Genomic DNA, 17,261 nt, shown 5'->3' with positions numbered 1-17,261 from the left:
GCAGGCAGATTCTTTACCAGCTGAGCTACCAGGGAAGCACCTGAAGACTTTTACATATGTATATATATGCCTTATGCAAATATTATATATTATTATATGTATATATATTTTGCTTATTTCACATTATCTGCTAAAAGGCAATGACCAAATTATTTCCCTTTAAGAAAGAATAATGAATTAGTTCTTTTACCCTTAATTTTTTTTTAAAATTATTTTGGCTATGCAAAACAGGACCCAGTGCAGGTCCAGCTGCTTCCAAAGCGAGGTCTTAGAATGGCTTTTATTTGCTCCCTCCTAATGCTTGCCCCTTCCCCTGCCCATCTCACACCTACCCGGCCTTGAGACTTGAGGGTCACCCTGGAACAGACTAGGCTTAGTCTGTGCTGAGTCCCAGCGCACAGCACCAGGTGGGAGATTAAGAATTGATGAGAGTCAGTTCTTCTCATCAAGTGGCCAAAGTTTTGGACCTTCGGCTTCAGCATCAGTCCTTCCAATGAATATTCAGGACTGATTTCCTTCAGGATTGACTGATTTGGTCTCCTTGCTGTCCAAGGGACTCTCAAAAGTCCTCTCCAACACCCAGCTCCAAAGCATCAATTCTTCGGTGCTCAGCTTCCTTTATAGTCCAACACTCACATCCATACATGACTACTGGAAAAACCTTAGTCTGACTAGCTGGACCATTGTCAGCAAAGTAATGTCTCTGCTTTTTAATATGCTGTCTAGGTTGTTCATAGTTTTTCTTCTAAGGAGCGTCTTTGAATTTCATGGCTGCAGTCACCATCTGAAATGATTTTGGAGTCTAAGAAAATAAAGCCTGTTACTGTTTCCATTGTTCCCCCACCTATTTGCCAAGAAGAGATGGGCCAGATGCCATGATCTTAGATTTTTGAATGTTGAGGCTTAAGCCAGTTTTTTCACTCTCCTCTTTCACTTTCATCAAGAGGCTCTTTAGTTCCTCCTCAATTTCTACTATAAGGGTGGTGTCATCTGCATATCTGAGGTGTTTGGTATTTTCCCAAAAATCTTGATTCCAGCTTGTGTTTCATCTAGGCTGGCATTTCATATGGGGTACTCAGCATATAAGTTAAATAAGCAAGGTGACATCCAGGAGCTCTACAGATACATTGAAGGGCATAGAAAATATGGTCGTCATGGTAATCGAGGTGGTATGGTAAATGGCCCTTCTTGACATTATCTGTGTGTGTGCCTTCCACCCCCATCCCCCATCACCAGGAACTCTACACCTGTTACAGAATCCAACCTCATATGGCTTACCACAAGACAGGGCAAGAAATTGAGAGAAAAATGGTTTGGGCAATGAATACAGACTTTATTCAAATACCATCTTCTCAGGAGACTGAGAAGATGGTAGACCAGTGTTCCCAAGAGCTCTCTTCGCAGGGCTGGAATTCACCCTTCTCTTACAATGAAAGAATGGTGTAGCTGGTTACTGGAATCTTCTTGGTGCCTTCCTTCTTGCAGCTATCCAGGTAGGTCTGGTCACAAGGTTCCAATGCTCTTGTTTGGTTGCTCATTTGTGTCCAACTCTTTGCGACTCCATGGACTGTAGCCCGGCAGGCTCCTCTGTCCATGGGATTTCCCAGGTATAAACATCCAGCTAGATAAATGTTATTCTCTTTTCTGCAACTTTGTAGATTTATTTTACTTGAAGGATAATTGCTTTACAGAATTTTGTTGTTTTCTGTCAAACCTCAATAAGAATCAGCCATAGGTATACATATATCCCCTCCCTTTTGAAACTCCCTCCTATCTCCATCCCCATCTCACCCCTCTAGGTTGATACAGAGCCCCCGTTTGAGTTTCCTGAGCCGTACAGAAACTTCCTGTTGGCTGTCTATTTCACATTTGGTAATATGAATTTCCATGTTACTCTTTCCATACCTCTCACCCTCTCCACCCTCTCCCCATGTCCATAAGTCTATTCTCTATGTCTCTTTCTCCACTGCTGCCACTGAAGTAAATTCTTCAGTACCATTTTTCTAGATTCCATATATATGCGTTAGAATACAATATTTACCTTTCTCTTTCTGACTTACTTCACTCTGTATAATAGGTCCAAGGTCCATCCAGCTCATTAGAACTGACAGAAATGCGTTCCTTTTATGGCTGAGTAATATTCCATTGTGTATATGTACCACTGTTTCTTTATCCATTTATCTGTCGATGGGCATCTAGGTTGTTTTCATCTTCTAGCTATTGTAAGTAGTGCTGCAAAGAACAATGGGATACATGTGTCTTTTTCAGTTTTGGTTTCCTCAGGGTATATCCTAGGAGTGGGATTGCTGGGTCATATGGTGCTTTTATTCCTAGTTTTTGAAGGAATCTCCATACCATCTTCCATAGTGGCTGTATCAATTTACATTCCCACCAACAGTGCAAGAGGGTTCCCTTTTCTCCACACCCTCTCCAGCATTTACTGTTTGTAGACTCTGATGATGGCCATTCTGACTGGTGTGAGGTGATATCTCATTGGAGTTTTGAGTTGCATTTCTCTAATAATGAGTGATGTTGAGCACCTTTTCATGTGTTTGCTAGCCATCGGCGTGTCTTCTTTGGAGAAATATTTGTTTGGGTCTTTTTCCCACTTTTTGGTTGGGTTGCTTGTTTTTCTGGTATTGAGTTGTATGAGCTGCTTGTATATTTTGGAAATTAATGCTTTGTCAGTTGTTTCATTTCCTATTATTTTCTCCCATTCTGGGGGTTGTCTTTTCACCTTCCGTCTAGTTTCCTTTGCTGTGCAAAAGCTTTTAAGTGTAATCAGCTCCCACTTGTTTACTTTTGTTTTTATTTCTGTAACCTTGGGAAACTTAAGCTAATTGAAATAAATCAGTCAGAAAGAAAAAATATATCATGATTCCATTTACTTGGAAATTAGTTTAAATTGGTCAGATTCATAGAGACAGAAAGGACTGTGGCTGCCAGGAGCTGGGGTGAGGAGGAAATGGGTAGTTAATGTGTAATGCCTCTAGAATTTAAGGTTGGGGTTTGGTGAAAGGAGTTCTGGAGTTGGGGTACACAAAATGTGAATATAGTAAACACTGTTCAATGCACACCGACAAAAGGTCATGCCAGTATTTCAGGCTCTGTGTATTCTGCCATGATTTATTTTTAAAGCATGTGCCTTTGGTGTCTTGGCCCTGGGCTGCACACGTCTTAGAGCTGACTCTGCTCTCAGAGGGTGTGTCTTTGGAGGACATTAGTGACCAGGTCCTGGGGAATCAAGGGAGGAGCTCAAATGGAGAAATGAAACTTACCTGCCTTGGGTGCTGTGGGTCAACGGGGCAGGCGTGGCAAGGAGCCGAGCCTGAGCCTGTGCCAGCCAGCTGACCAGGAGCCAGAGCAGCCTCTCTGTCCTACCTAACTGGAGAATACCTGGATCTGGGAGACCCTTAAGAGTGACCTCATCCTACCCGTGTGAGGTCAGAGGTGGCTCCTCTCTCTGCTCTCTATGGTTTTAGCTGTCATCCTGGCGGCAGTGTGGGAACAGGATGCACAGCCAAGGACAGCACAATCTTCCTCACAGACAGAGTTAGAAAACCAGAAGTGCTCTCCTGATTTGTGAAGGACTAGGGGACGGGCACCTCCCTACTGCCCTGCCCTGCTCTCTGTGCTGTGACAGTCTGTGGGCTACTTCCAGCCCACCCACCCCCCAATCTGCTCAGAAAACAGTTTTGAAGTTAATAATGACTTTGCTTTGCTCCCTGGCCTTCAGAATCCTGTCTACTTCTTAACACCCCATCTCTGTCTGATGCTCACTGCCCGCCCAGTTGAAATCTTAGGGTTTCAGAGCACCCTGGTTCAGGACAAACCCCGAGGCTCCCAGAGCCTCATGGTGAAGGTGGGCTTGGGCCCCCTCCCCACACTCACCTCTGGTCACAGTGACCACAGCCCTGGATGCTGTGGGTGGAGGCCTGTGCTCCCTCCCCTCCCCACTGCCCAGGTCCCTGTTTATCCTGGTTGGTAAGGGTCTGGGAACGAACAACAGCGTGGCAAGTTCTGCACGGAGTGAGTCTGGGGCCTCCAGGAGGCTGGATAATCCCACCATGGATGATATCTAACCCCAAGAGTCCAAGGAGGAAGTGAGTCAGTCTCTTTCCAGCTGTGGTTTCTCCCCTACTTTGCTAATGGGAGGATGAGGGCCATGGGCTGGTCTTGGGCAGGAGCATGACTTTCCCTCTCAGAATCCTCTTCTTGCATGTGTTTGAAATCCACAGTCCTCCATTTTATAAAACTCACCGGGCTTCCCTGCTGGTCCAGTATTGAGGAGTGCAACTTGCAGGACAGCAGACACAAGTTCGATCCCTGCTCCTGGAAGATCCCACGTGCCGTGGATCTACTAAGCCCGAGCACCACGACTGCTGAGGCCTCGTGCCTACATCCGTGCTCTGCTAAAGAGAAGGCACTGCCACGGGAGTCCTGCCCACTGCTCTTGCTGCTCTGCAGAGTAGCCCTGTCCTCTGCAACTAGAGAAAGCCCGTGCCCAGGAACAAAGACCCAGCACAGCCAAAATAACTAAATAAATATAACTTCAAATAAAAATGTACCTGCAATTCTTGTGAACTTTGTTTTCCCTGCTCCCCATGATTGGCAAGTTCACAGTAGAAAACATCTTCCCTTGACTGACATGTGGCACAGAGCCCTGAACTCGTATCTGTAATAACCGAGGAGGCAGTGTAGGTTGGCAGTTAAGAGCACGATGTCTGACCAGTGCCCGGGTTGGAATCCTTACTGTGACCTTCGGGGAGTGATTTGCCCTTGCTGTGCCTCAGTTTGGCGGCACACAGGCACTTACAGACTAGGTGCTGTTACTACATTTACTTCTTTCTGCCCCTTACCCCTAGTGGAATAAGTCTCATGAAAAGTGTAGATCTGGCAGTCTCCTCCTGGGTCTGGAGCTCAGTCAATGTGTTTTGAATGAAAGAATGAATATGGACAAGAAAGGGGAAAGTGACAACATCAGTGTGAAGCTGGGGTGGGGTGGGAGAACAAGGGGCAGGAAATGAAAGGAGGGGCAGAATCAGGGGTGGAAGAGGTCACTGCTTGGGACAGGCGACTGTCCTGGGAATGGGGGCCTTGTCCCTCCTTCCAGAGGAGGACATGAGGGACCAGAGGCAGGGCACTGTTGTCCCCCACCCCCACCCCTGCTTAAGCTTTAGGACAACAACTCCAAACATTTCAGCAAATCTTCCTGCGGTTTCCCTGAGACACTGAGAGATGCTGTCCATGGGGCTGAGAGCGGAGGGTTTGCAGGAGCCCCACCTTGGGGTCACGTGCTATTGGCTTCACTTTCCTGGAGATTTCAGGGCGTGAGGGACACCCCCACCTACAGAAGCAGGCCGATTCATTTCTCTGAATTTCCGATCACTAGATGGTAGCTAGATGAAATTAAAAGACACTTACTTCTTGGAAGGAAAGTTATGACTAACCTAGACAGCATATTAAAAAGCAGAGACATTACTTTGCCAACAAAGGTCGGTCTAGTCAAGGCTGTGGTTTTTCCAGTAGTCATGTATGGATGTGAGTTGTATACAAAGAAAGCTGAGCATGGAAAAATTGATGCTTTTGAACTGTGTTGTTGGAGGAGACTCTTGAGAGTCCCTTGGACAGCAAGGAAATCCAACCTGTCCATCCTTAAGGGAATCATCCCTGGGTATTCATTGGAAGGACTGATGTTGAAGCTGAAACTCCAATATTTTGGTGACCTGATGCGAAGAGCTGACTCGTTTGAAAAGACCCTGATGTTGGGAAAGGTTGAAGACAAGAGGAGAAGGGGACGACAGAGGATGAGATGGTTAGATGGCATCAGTGACTCAATGGATATGAGTTTGGGTAAACTCCGGGAGTTGGTGATGGGCTGGGAGGCCTGGCGTGCTGTGTTTCATGGGGTCGCAAAGAGTCGGACACGACTGAGCGACTGAACTGAACTGAATTGAGATGGTAGCTAGAAAGACACCTTATGGAACAGAACAAACTGGTGCCTTCAGAGTACATGTGGCATTACAAACTCATGAACAAGGGTAAGAGAGAAGTCACCTACTGAGGGGAAAGAAAAACAAAACCTTTGCATTATTAGAATTCCCAAAGTAAAGAGAGTTGATACGGAATCATATGTTAAAAGCCTTCAGGGTACTTCCCTGATGGTCCAGTGGTTAAGAATCTGCCTTCCAGTGGAAAGAACACAGGTTTGACCCCTGGTCAGGGAATTAAAATCCCACATGTCAAGGAGCAACTAAGCCCAAGTGCCACACCTACTGAGCTCTCGGGCCTCAACTGGAGAGTCTCTGTGCTTCCAGGAAATAGCCACACAACACAGCAAAGACCTGAGTACCACAGCTAAGACCCAACGCTGCCAAATAAATAAATACTGTTTAAAGAAGGAAATCAGTCTTGGGAATTCCTGGTGATCCAGTGATTAGGACTCTGTCCTTCCACTGTAGGGGGCACGGGTTCCATTCCTTGTCCGGGAAAGAAGATTCAGCATGCTGACATGTGGCGAAAGAAAAGTCAGACTAGAAGAGGTGATCCTCAAAGAGAGAATTGTTTACTACCAATGAATATTTGAGAAGACGTTCAATCATTCCGATAGTAAAAATAATTTTTAAAAAAAGTAGCTCTGTGTGTATGTGTGTATTCTATGTATTGGTCAGTTAGGATTTGGCTGCAGCTATCAGAAGACACTCCAGCTAACTGAAGCAGAATGGGTTTTTACACAAGGAGTTCCATGCCTATAAAAGCACCCCAGGATTGGAGAAGATTCAAGGCTGAGGCTTTAATGAACTTCCCATCCTCTAGGGGAACATTGAAGGACTGGGCCACCAAGGATTCTGGGACTGCTGCTTTGATCAGGAACCAGAGATACCAGGAAGCCACTCTGGGACCAAACTGCTATGTATGTCACGTCTGCAGATAAAACAACGCATCTCAGTCAGGTGAGAGCTGGATTCTGACTCCACTGCTGCTGCAGAAGACCTAGTCCTCACTACTGTGCTTGGCAGCAAAGCAGCAGTCCTGTCTCCCTGCCTGACGCAAGATCCAGTGCCTTTGCGGAACCGGTGTCACCAGAGAATCTGGGGAGTATTATCATTACTCTCTGTCCCTGGGGGTTCACAGCAGGGGATGAAGCAGAACTGAGTGAGGACAACCTCCACAGCTGCTCCAGAGAAAGTAAATAAAAACATCCAGTGTTTGCACTGGGCAAGGAAAGGTGAATGCTCACACTTTGGTGGGTGGGATGTGCTCTCATACACGGGTCACAACTGGCAATACAGAAATGTGTAATAACAGCTTTCACTCCACATGATTCAGAAATACTATTTCTGGGAATTCATTGTAAGAAAAGAATCAGATGTGTGCACAAAAATATCTGTACATGATTGATTATCACGGTGTTATTGAGGACAGCAAACCTTTAAAACAAGAGGAAATCAAGGACACATAATTTTATGCCCCTGCATAACAGACATTTATGTGGCCACTGATGATAGTGTCAAAGACCAGTTTACCATTAAGTGAAAGAAGGCTGTGAGAGCTGGACAAAAAAGCTAGCTGAGCGCCGAAGAATTGATGCTTTTGAACTATGGTGTTGGACAAGACTCTTGAGAGTCTCTTGGACTGCAAGGAGATCCAGTCAGTTCATCCTAAAGGCAATCAGTCCTGAATATTCATTGGAAGGACTGATGCTGAAGCTGAAGCTCCAATACTTTGGCCCCCTGATGGGAAGTACTGACTCATTGGAAAAGACCCTGATGCTGGGAAAGATTGAAGGCAGGAGGAGACAGGGACGACAGAGGATGAGATGGTTGGGTGGCATCACCGACTCAATGGACATGAGTTTGAGTAAACTCCAGGAATTGGTGATGGATAGGGAGGCCTGGCGTGCTGCAGTCCATGGGGTCGCAAAGAGTTGGACACGACTGAGCGACTGAAATGAACTGAACTGAACTGAACTGAAAGAAGCCTGAGCTCAGAGACTCTCACTTGCACTGGTTCTGTTCAGGAGAATTCCTGAGAGCAATTCTGCAGTGTGCTAGCATTGCTATCATTGCTATTTGCAAAAGTATGGTATTCTAAGAGCAACTGGTTAAGACTGCAGACTTTTCCCAAACTGTCTTTACTCTACCACTTTCCCTTGTTTCTGAATGACATTTTAGTGCTATTGGCATTTTAGATTGTAATTCTCTTATTATATTTTTTAGAGTTTTCTCTCCCCAATTACTTAAATCTCAAGCCCCTAAAACCTAGATCTGTCCTTGGTTATAGATTTATATTTGCGAACATGGGGAATTGTTTCTCAGGTATTGTTAAAAAGGAATTTGACCATGCAGTAGTAAGGCAAGACAACGTTTGGTGTTTTAACACGTACACGTGCTTTTCTTTTGTTTGTTTGTTTTTGTGGTAAGAGTCACATAAAGTCAAGCATGCTATTTTAATTACATTTAACTGCATGGACATATTTTTCTCATTATTTAGTCTATTTATTTTTGGCTGTGGTGAGTTTCATTGCTGTGTAGGCTTTCTCTGGTGCTCAGGCTTCCCACTGTGGTGGTTTCCTTGTCTCAGACCATGGGTTCTAGGGCACATGAGCTCAGTAGTTGAGGCTTGGGGGCTCAGTTGCCCCAGGCATGTGGGATCTTAGTTCCCTGACCAGGAATCGACCAATTCCCTGACCGATGTCTCCTGCATTGGAAGGTGGATTCTTGCACACTGGACCACCAGGGAAGTCCCTCTCCTGTGTTTTTAATGTATGGTACTTGGAGCAACTTTGGAAGTCTGGGCAAAATTCTAGGTAACTTACGATGTCGCAGACATAAATTCCTTTTACCATCTGAGTGAGAAAACAGACTTTCTCAGTACCATGGCCACTCAGACCACTTTGGATGTCAGACGTGTGGATTTCCTTACAAGAAACTCCAGTTGTCTATGGATAGCAGCTGGGTGTCCTGCAATTTAACGTGATTCTGACATTAACTAGAGTTAACCCCACGGGTTAAGGGCTCAAACCCACAAGATTGCCCCACTTAGTGGCTCAGATGATAAAGAATCTGCCTGCAGTGTGGGAGACCCAGTTTCCATCTCTGGGTTGGGAAGATCTGCTGAAGAAAGGAATGGCAACCTACTCCAGTATTCTTGCCTGGACAATTGCACGGACAGAGGAGTCTTGCCAGCTACAGTCCATGGGACCACAAATAGTCAGACACGACTGATCGAATGACACTTTCACTTTTGGTCACAATGGAGTGGAAACAGGCCTTGCTTCCTGTCATGGATATCGGTGCCCATTCTTACAGAGTTCTTGGCCCATATCCTATCACCAGTGGCCCTACAGATGCCCTGTACTCTGTCTGATAAATAAGAACCCAGTAGGGACACTCATGAAAGGTCAAAGCATCTTGTTTTTATTTCTTTTTGTTGTTGTTGTTGTTGTTATTTCTTATGATTCTTTGAAGAATTTTGGGAAGAAGAGGGCTTGTCATTTGCGGGACTGACATCCTGAGGCGCTGGAGAGTCATCTGCAGCATGGGAACCCCTCTCTTCTTCAGTACTGGATCCCGCTGAAGAAGAGAGCTTCTTTATTACACCCCACAGCTTCACCCCATATGCTGACCCAGCAGAGCCCAGGAGGATGTTGGATGATGTGGAAAGTCCAGCTGCCCCTGGGGGAGAGGAGGATGTTAGAGCACAAGGGGACAGGGAGGCCCAGCAGCCCCCGGCAAGGCCATGGGGGTCAGAAATCCCAGGACCATCTGGAGGCCGGAGAAACAGACATCCCACCTTTGTGGCCTGCTCTACTTCCTGAAACCCCAGGATGTCTGCGGGGGGAGGGGCGGCTGCACATGGCCGCCCAAAGAGGAGACATGAACTCTGATGGTCAGTCCATCAGCGACAAGACAGACCCTCTGAGAAATGACAGGCTGACCCTCCCTCCACTGCACTCGGCTGGGCCCAGAGAGGGAGGGGACCTACATAGGTTATATAGTGTTGGTGAGGAATGCAGGCCTCCTGGGATGCACACCCCTCCTCCCATCACCCATAACCACAACCAGATGTGGGGACAGTGAGACGGACACAAAGGTCCAGGTACACCGATGACCATGAAGCTGGAAGAAGCAGAGGGGCCCGCCTCCTCCCGCCTGGGCACTTACCCACGGACTGGAGAGTGGCCACCACGCTTCAAGCGGCAACTCCGCCTCCATTGGCCATGGCGGCCGCTGACATCATCTTGGCCGCGATGGAGGAGGCGGCGATTCCAGCCCCGGTGAAGCCCATGGCGCCCAGCACCGCGGGAACAGACCCCACGGCCAGGGCTGCAGGGAGAGAGGAGCTTTGGGGTTGGCCCCATGGGACCGACTCCCTACATCTCCCTGACACCTTCCTGTGACATGAGGTGAGGGGTCCACTCTGCTCTCCTGAAAACCTCGGCGTCCAAGACAAGGGAAGGCTGTACATGTGGACACAAGTGGGTGGGGGACCCCTCCAGAAACCTGAATCCCAGGCCTGTTTGTACCTCATTTTAGCTGTGTTCCTGGGAACCTCAGCAGTCCTCCCTGGGCTTTAGTTCGCCCTTTATGAAATAAAGTTGAAACAAGCAGGGGTCTTCAAATGCCCCCTTTTGATGGGGAAACTGGTGTCTTTCACACAGGCACAGGCCCACAGTATGAGGACAGAACTGCTCTTCTGAAAAGGTGCTGGGTGGAGCTTCTGACCTCTGGCCCGGGGCCACTGGTGAGCATTCCCCAGGGTCCCTACATCTCAGATGGTGCAGGCATAGAACCTTCTGCCACCAGAAACCTTCTATGTCTACACCATCCACATGGTGGGCACATGTGGCACTGAGCACTTGAGACTGGCTGGTGTGACAGAAATGTTTGATTTTCTTTGATTCCGGCCACCGTGAATGACCCTCACCAGTGGATGACCCTCACCAGTGGATGACCCTAACTGGGCTCACTGGATGAGCTCCAAGGATTACAGAGCAGTTCTGAGAAATCCACACAGCTCAGCTCACACATTTCCTACAAGCCTTTGCAAGAAACCGTGCCCCAGCTTTCTGGGGAGAAATCACGGATTCAGACAACTCTAGCAACTCACCTGGGTTCCCACAGTTTGCACTCGGGAGAAGCTGAGATTGGAAGTGGGTGCTGTGAATGGCTTTGCTTTGGTTCCTTCTTGGCAAGGTTCTTGTTACCGCAAGAATTCCACCTCTGACACCTTCCACCCCACCCCTACCCACCCAGGTCTTGAGGCTCAAGGCAATCTTGGACTCAGTCAAGGCCAGACTCTCCCAGGAGCCCAGGGACAGTGGCAGATGCGGCTTGAGTTGCTTTACAAAGAGACTCACCTCCTCCGATCACGGCTGCGGCAGTCTTGCCTGGAGAAAGAAAGAACCCCTGTGAGTGCCCAGCACTGGCCTTCCACTGCATCTCTGCTACTATCCCAGTGGGAAAGGTTCCCTGGAGTTGGGATCACAGGAGACAGCAGCCCCTGTGTGGCTTTCTGCTTTTACATAGTAGTCTGAGAGTCAGGGAATCAGAGGAGGATGGACAAGAGCCCAGAGCTCTGTGGCACTCCAGAGGGGGAGAGGAACCTGCCTTGAAACGGTTTCATACTGTTCCTTAACTTCAATACCTTCAGTATCATTTTCTCAACAAGAAAAAAAAAAAACAAGAAATCAGAAAAGCATGCTGATTTTATTTGCAATCAAATAAATTTGACTGTTTTGGTTTGTTCATCTTTCAGACACCCTTCCGAGATTATAGCTTGAGTGGAAGCACCCCGTCCTCCAGGGCTCAGCCTACTTGTGACTTTTTGCACAGAGCATCCCCGATTCCCCCATCAGGAAATGTGTGTGCTGCCTTCTCACTGGAGCCCCTGGCCACACTGGATTCCGGCATGCCTGTACCATACTGAATTGCTCAGAGCTCTTGGGTCTGGCAGGGATACCTGACAGCAGCAGGGACTAGGATGTTTGGGCAGTAGGGACCAGGTGTTCTGGAGATTTCAGGAGCTGTGGGAGTGAGCTCAGCCAGCTCCCCAGGAAGAGAAGCCTTGATACCAGGCAAGGAGGAAAAGGTACAAAATCAGCCTCCGGCCCCCAGCCATTTCTGGAAGGCTGTAGCTCCTGGCTCACCAACGCCTCTCTCTCCATCAGGAGCCCTGATTTGTCTTGAGGGCTTCCATTTCTGCACAGATGAAATTTCTAACAACCTGGTCTTTCAATTCTCACCTCCCTACTTCTAAGGATCTTAGACTCTAGGCCACACACACCCAAGGTCATACCCTATACCTATGCTGCCCACTATGGGAACCACTAGCCATGTGTGTGACTTAAATCTTGAAAGTGAAAGTCGCTCAGTCCTGTCTGACTACTTGCGATCCCATGGACTATACAGTTCATGGACTTCTCCAGGCCAAAATACAGGAGTGAGTAGCCTTTCACTTTCCAGGGGCTCTTCCAACCCAGGGATCGAACCCAGGTTTCCCGCATTGCAGGCAGATTCCTTACCAACTGAGCCACAGTGAATTACAATGAAATAAGCATTACAACTCCGTTTCTCGGTCACATGACCCAGGGCTCATTAGTCACACATGGCTAGTGGCTACTGTTTTGGATCACACAAAGAACATGGTCATCACTGCAGAAAGCTCTATTGGATAGTGGGGCCCTAGACCTTGACACTAACAAACACTGCCTTCTCCCTGTGATCAACTTCAGCACCCCTCTAGATACTCCCAGCTCCTCCTTTCACAGATTCTGACTCCAATACAGCCTTCAAGAGTTCCTCAACCACAATGAGATTTTTGATCTCTGTCCAGACACAACTTGGAGATATGAGGGATTCGGTTCCAGGTTACTGCAATAAAGCAATTATCAGATGATTTTTTGGTTCCCCATTGCATATAAAAGTTGTTTATAATATGCTGGAGTCTACTAAGTGTGCAATGACCTTATGTATTAAAAAATGTGTATATCTTAAGTTAAAAATACTTTATTGCTAAAAATATGAACCAACTCTGCCAACTCTTGGTTGCTACAAGCCTTCAACTTGTTTAAAAAAAAAAAAAGAGCATCTGCAAACTCCAATAAAATGAGATTTGCCCACCTTAGTTTCCTGAGGCTGCAGTAACTAAGGACCACAAGCTCTGTTAATTCTCTCATGTTCTCACAGTTCTGGAGGTGAGAGGTGTAGAAGAGCCAGGCTCTCCCTGAAGGCTCTAGGGGAGGATCTTTCCTTGCCTTTTGGAACATCACTGTCTAGTGCTTGCTGACAACTCCTGGCTTGTGGCTGCCTCGCCCCGATCTCTCTGACTCCACCACTGCCGCCCTAGTGGGCATCACCTCTCCTTGTCCAGGATCAGAGACGGGGGAAACACACAGAATGAGACACATCGGCTGGCCGCTGGGTACAGAGAAGGGTGAAGGTTTGGGGTCCCTTCTTGCCCCCTGTGCCCACAGGTGAAAGTTCATTTCTCCAGTGAGGATGAGGAGGCTCTCATTGATCTGGCTTCTGCTTCTATCCTGCGGAAAGAATAGAAGCCATGCCCAGCCCTCAGCATTCAGTCTTTTGCCTGGCAAATCCAGGCACATCTTCCAGGACTCTGCCCCACGTTCCCAATGCTCCTGAGCCACCTCCACCTAAAGACTCAATGTGAGTCTACTGTGCTGCTGCTGCCACAGAATTTTCCACAAGGCAGTATTATTCTCTATCATTTCTGCTTCTTGAGGGTTTTAAAGTCAATCGTAAATCCTCCTTCACTGCCATCTCCCAACATGAGACCTACTGGTTTGGGACCAAGGAAGCTCTGAAGGAGAATTTCAGAAAAAGAAGTATAAATGAAGCGTATCTTTGCATGCAAAGTCATGTTATGATCTGAATGCTTGTGTTCCCATAAATTCACATTCTGAAACCTAATACCCAACGTGATGGTGTTAGGAGGGTTGCTTCTGGGAGGTGATTTGGTCTTGAAGGCAGAGCCCTCTTGATTGAGATGATTTTCCTTATGAAAGAGGCCCTCCACCCCATCCCCATGCCAGTTCCTTTGTTCCTCCCACCATAGAAGCTTACAGGGATGGCTGTCTAGGAAGTGAGCTCTCACAACACAGAGTCTACCGGTGTCTTGATCTATGACTTCCTAGGCTACATAAATGTGAGAAATAAATTCCTGTTCTTTTTAAGACACCTAGGTTGTGGCATTTTGTTACAGCAGCCATAATGGTCTACAACAACACACAATCCACACAGTGGAAAGGCAACTTACAGCATGGGAGAAAAACTTGGCAAATCATGTATCTAGTAAGGGACTAATATTCAAGGTATGGTAGAAGGAATTCCTATGACCGAAAACTCAAAGAACTCGGTTTAAGATTGGGAAAAGAATTAAAATAGGCAATTTCCTAATGAGATTCAAACGGCTAACGAGTATTTGGAAAGATGCTCAAATTCATTCATCATTAGGGAAATGTAAATCAAAACCACGAGATACCACTTCACATCCATCAGGATAGCTACTATTTAAAAAACAAAAAAACATAAAATAACAAGCCATGGTTAGAATGTGGAGGAGGTGGCACTCTTGTGCACTGTTGGTAGGAACAGAAAATGGTGCAAGAGCTATGGAAAACACTATGGCAGTTCTGAAAACATTAAAATAGAAAATCATATGATCCAGCAGCAATCCAATTTCTGGACATTGATTTAAAGAAATTGACAACAGGGTCTGGAAGAGATATTTGCATTGCATGTTCATAGCAGCATTTTTCAAAGTTGTCAAGAAGTAGAAGCAATCTAAGTGTCCATCGATGGATAAATGGGTCATCACCACGTGGTAGAGACACACAAGGGAAGCTCATTCTGCATTAAAGAGGAAACTATGACATATGGGTGAACTTAGGGAAACTTACGCCAAGTAAAATAAGCCAGTCAGAATAATAAAAATACTGTATGATTCCGCTGACATGGAAATTAGATTACCTTACTCAAATTTTAGAAATAGAAAGAATTGTGGTTTCCCAGAGCTGGGAGCAGGAGGAGACAGATAGTTAATGTTTAATGTGTACAGAGTTTCAGTTTCGGGAAATGAAAAGAATTCTAGAGATCAAGTACACAAGAATGCAAATGTACTTAACACTATTCAACCTACACTGAACAAACTGTCATCTTGGCATATTAATTTCTATAGTGTATGATCACCTGATTTAAGAAAAAACAAACATGCACCTTTGGTGCCCTGGCCCAAGGCTGGCCCCACATTAGAGGTGACACTGCTCTCGAAGGGTGTGTTCTGGGAGGACATTAGTGACCAGGCCCTGGGGCATCCGGGGAGGAGCGCAAATGGAGAAATGAAACGTACCTGCCTTGGGTGCTGTGGGGCCACAGGACAGGCATGGGCAGTGAGCCGGGCCTGAGACTGTGCCTGCCAGCTGTCAGGCATCTAACCTGAGCAGCGCCTCTGCCCCACCTAACCGGAGGTGACCTGGTTCTGAGAGGCCCGTAAGAGTGACCTCATCCCACCCCTGTGCTTAAAAACAAACCTATGAAGGCCCAGAGAGGGCAAGTGACTGGCCCTGGGTCACTCAGCGAGTCAGAGGCAGAGCTAAACCCTAAGTGTGGTCCCTCTGATTCTAGAGCATCATTTATTTCATCTCCTCTGTACGCTGTGACTTTTTTCTGACTGTGTGTCAGAGACATTCCATCAGGAAGACTGTCCTGACAATGACAATTTAGCAGGTTGAGCTGTGCAGTGGGTGTGGGGTGAGGATCCGTACATAGACTGGTGCTCGGAGACCTGTTACCTGCATAATCGTAGAAATTGCTGCCTTTCGACTTGGGTGGATCTCTGGGGTCAGAGGCAGAGCCATCTGGTCCCTGATGAGGCCCCTGATGTGGCCCCTGTGGTGTCTTCCCAGGAGAAGAGCCATCAGAGGCCTGATTGCTTGACTGGGAAGGTTCTTCTTCCTCTGGAAGAAAGAAATAATGGGGGAGCACACAGCGGGGCAGGCAGCTGTGGGACCAGACCCCACACAGCACCCTCTACCCTTTCCTGAAGCTCCCAGGATCTCTGATGCAGGGAGGGGACCTCAGAGGAAGCTGAGCCGAGAGGTGTCAAGGGTGCTTGGAGGTGAACCAGGGAGAAGACAGAGAGAGGGAGGCCCAGCACCAGTGGAGAGCTGGGGTTCCTGACTGCACAGAGCAGGAGGCTGAGGACCAGGGGGGAAGAGACTTGATGGGGCCCAGAGCACCAGGGGTGCTCACCAGGGGTTGCAGCACCAGGACAGAACCCAGACCCCCTCTGCCCACATCCAGGAACCCCAAGCTCTGGGCCACCCCACCCTCAGGAGCTTTCCCAAGGGCACTCACCTTCCGACAGCAATTCTGGCCGGGTGGCATCCAAGGCACCGCCTTCCCCGCTTTCTATGGCTTTAGCTGACATCCTGGAGGCGGTCTGGGAACACTAGTTGTGGAGCCAAGGTCACCGCTGTCTTTCTGAGAAACAGAGTGTGAAGTTAAAACTGCTCTGCTTGATTTAGGGCTTCCCTGATAGCTGAGTTGGTAAAGAATCTGCCTGCAATACGGGAGACCTGGGTTCCATTCCTGGGTTAGGAAGATCCCCTGGAGGAGAGAAAGGCTAGCCACTCCAGGATGCTGGCCTGGAGAATTCCATGGACTGTATAGTCCATGGGAAGAGTCACAAAGAGTCGGACATGACTGAATGACTTTCAGGGGTCACCTATCTGCCGTTCCAGCCCTGCCCTCTATCCCATTGAAGCCTGAGTCACTTCCAGCCCACCCCCTTAATCTGCTCAGACCACAGTTTTGAAGTTAATAATGACTTTGCTTGGCTCTCTGATCTCCAGAGTCCTGGCCACCTCTAATACCCCATCTCTGTCCCCTGCTCACTGCCCACCTGGTTGAAGTCTCAGGGCTTCATAGTAACCCGGGCCATGACAAGACCAGAGGTTCCCAACATCTCATGGTAAAGGTGGACTCAAGCCCCCACCCCACACTCAGCTCTGGTCACAGGGACAGCAGTCCTGATGGAAGTGGAGAGGGAGGCTGAGAGTGGAGGCCCTTTGCTCCTCCCCTCCCCATCTCCCAGGCCCCCACTTACCCTGCTTAATAGTTGTTGGGGATCGAAGAATAGTGTGTGAAAGGCTGCATGTAGTGAGGCTGTTGAGAACTCCAGCCAGCTAAATAGTCCCTCCCTGGGTGACGTCTGACCCCAAGAGTCCAAGGAGGCGG

General features: G+C 47.7%; 1 pseudogene across 1 annotated transcript; it reads right to left on the bottom strand.

The window, feature by feature from the left end:
• Positions 1 to 9,398: 9,398 nt before the first annotated feature.
• LOC122706233 lies at positions 9,399 to 17,261 on the bottom strand (annotated as a pseudogene). The gene is made up of 6 exons (XR_006344345.1): positions 17,131 to 17,261; positions 16,380 to 16,505; positions 15,815 to 15,979; positions 11,363 to 11,392; positions 10,167 to 10,328; positions 9,399 to 9,677 (listed from the first exon to the last, which is right to left on the bottom strand). The product of XR_006344345.1 is annotated as an interferon alpha-inducible protein 27-like protein 2 (transcript).

This window comes from Cervus elaphus, chromosome 13, assembly GCF_910594005.1.
Source record: "Cervus elaphus chromosome 13, mCerEla1.1, whole genome shotgun sequence".
In the NCBI taxonomy this organism is placed as follows: domain Eukaryota; kingdom Metazoa; phylum Chordata; class Mammalia; order Artiodactyla; family Cervidae; genus Cervus; species Cervus elaphus.
This window is presented reverse-complemented; position numbering and strand designations above follow the sequence as displayed.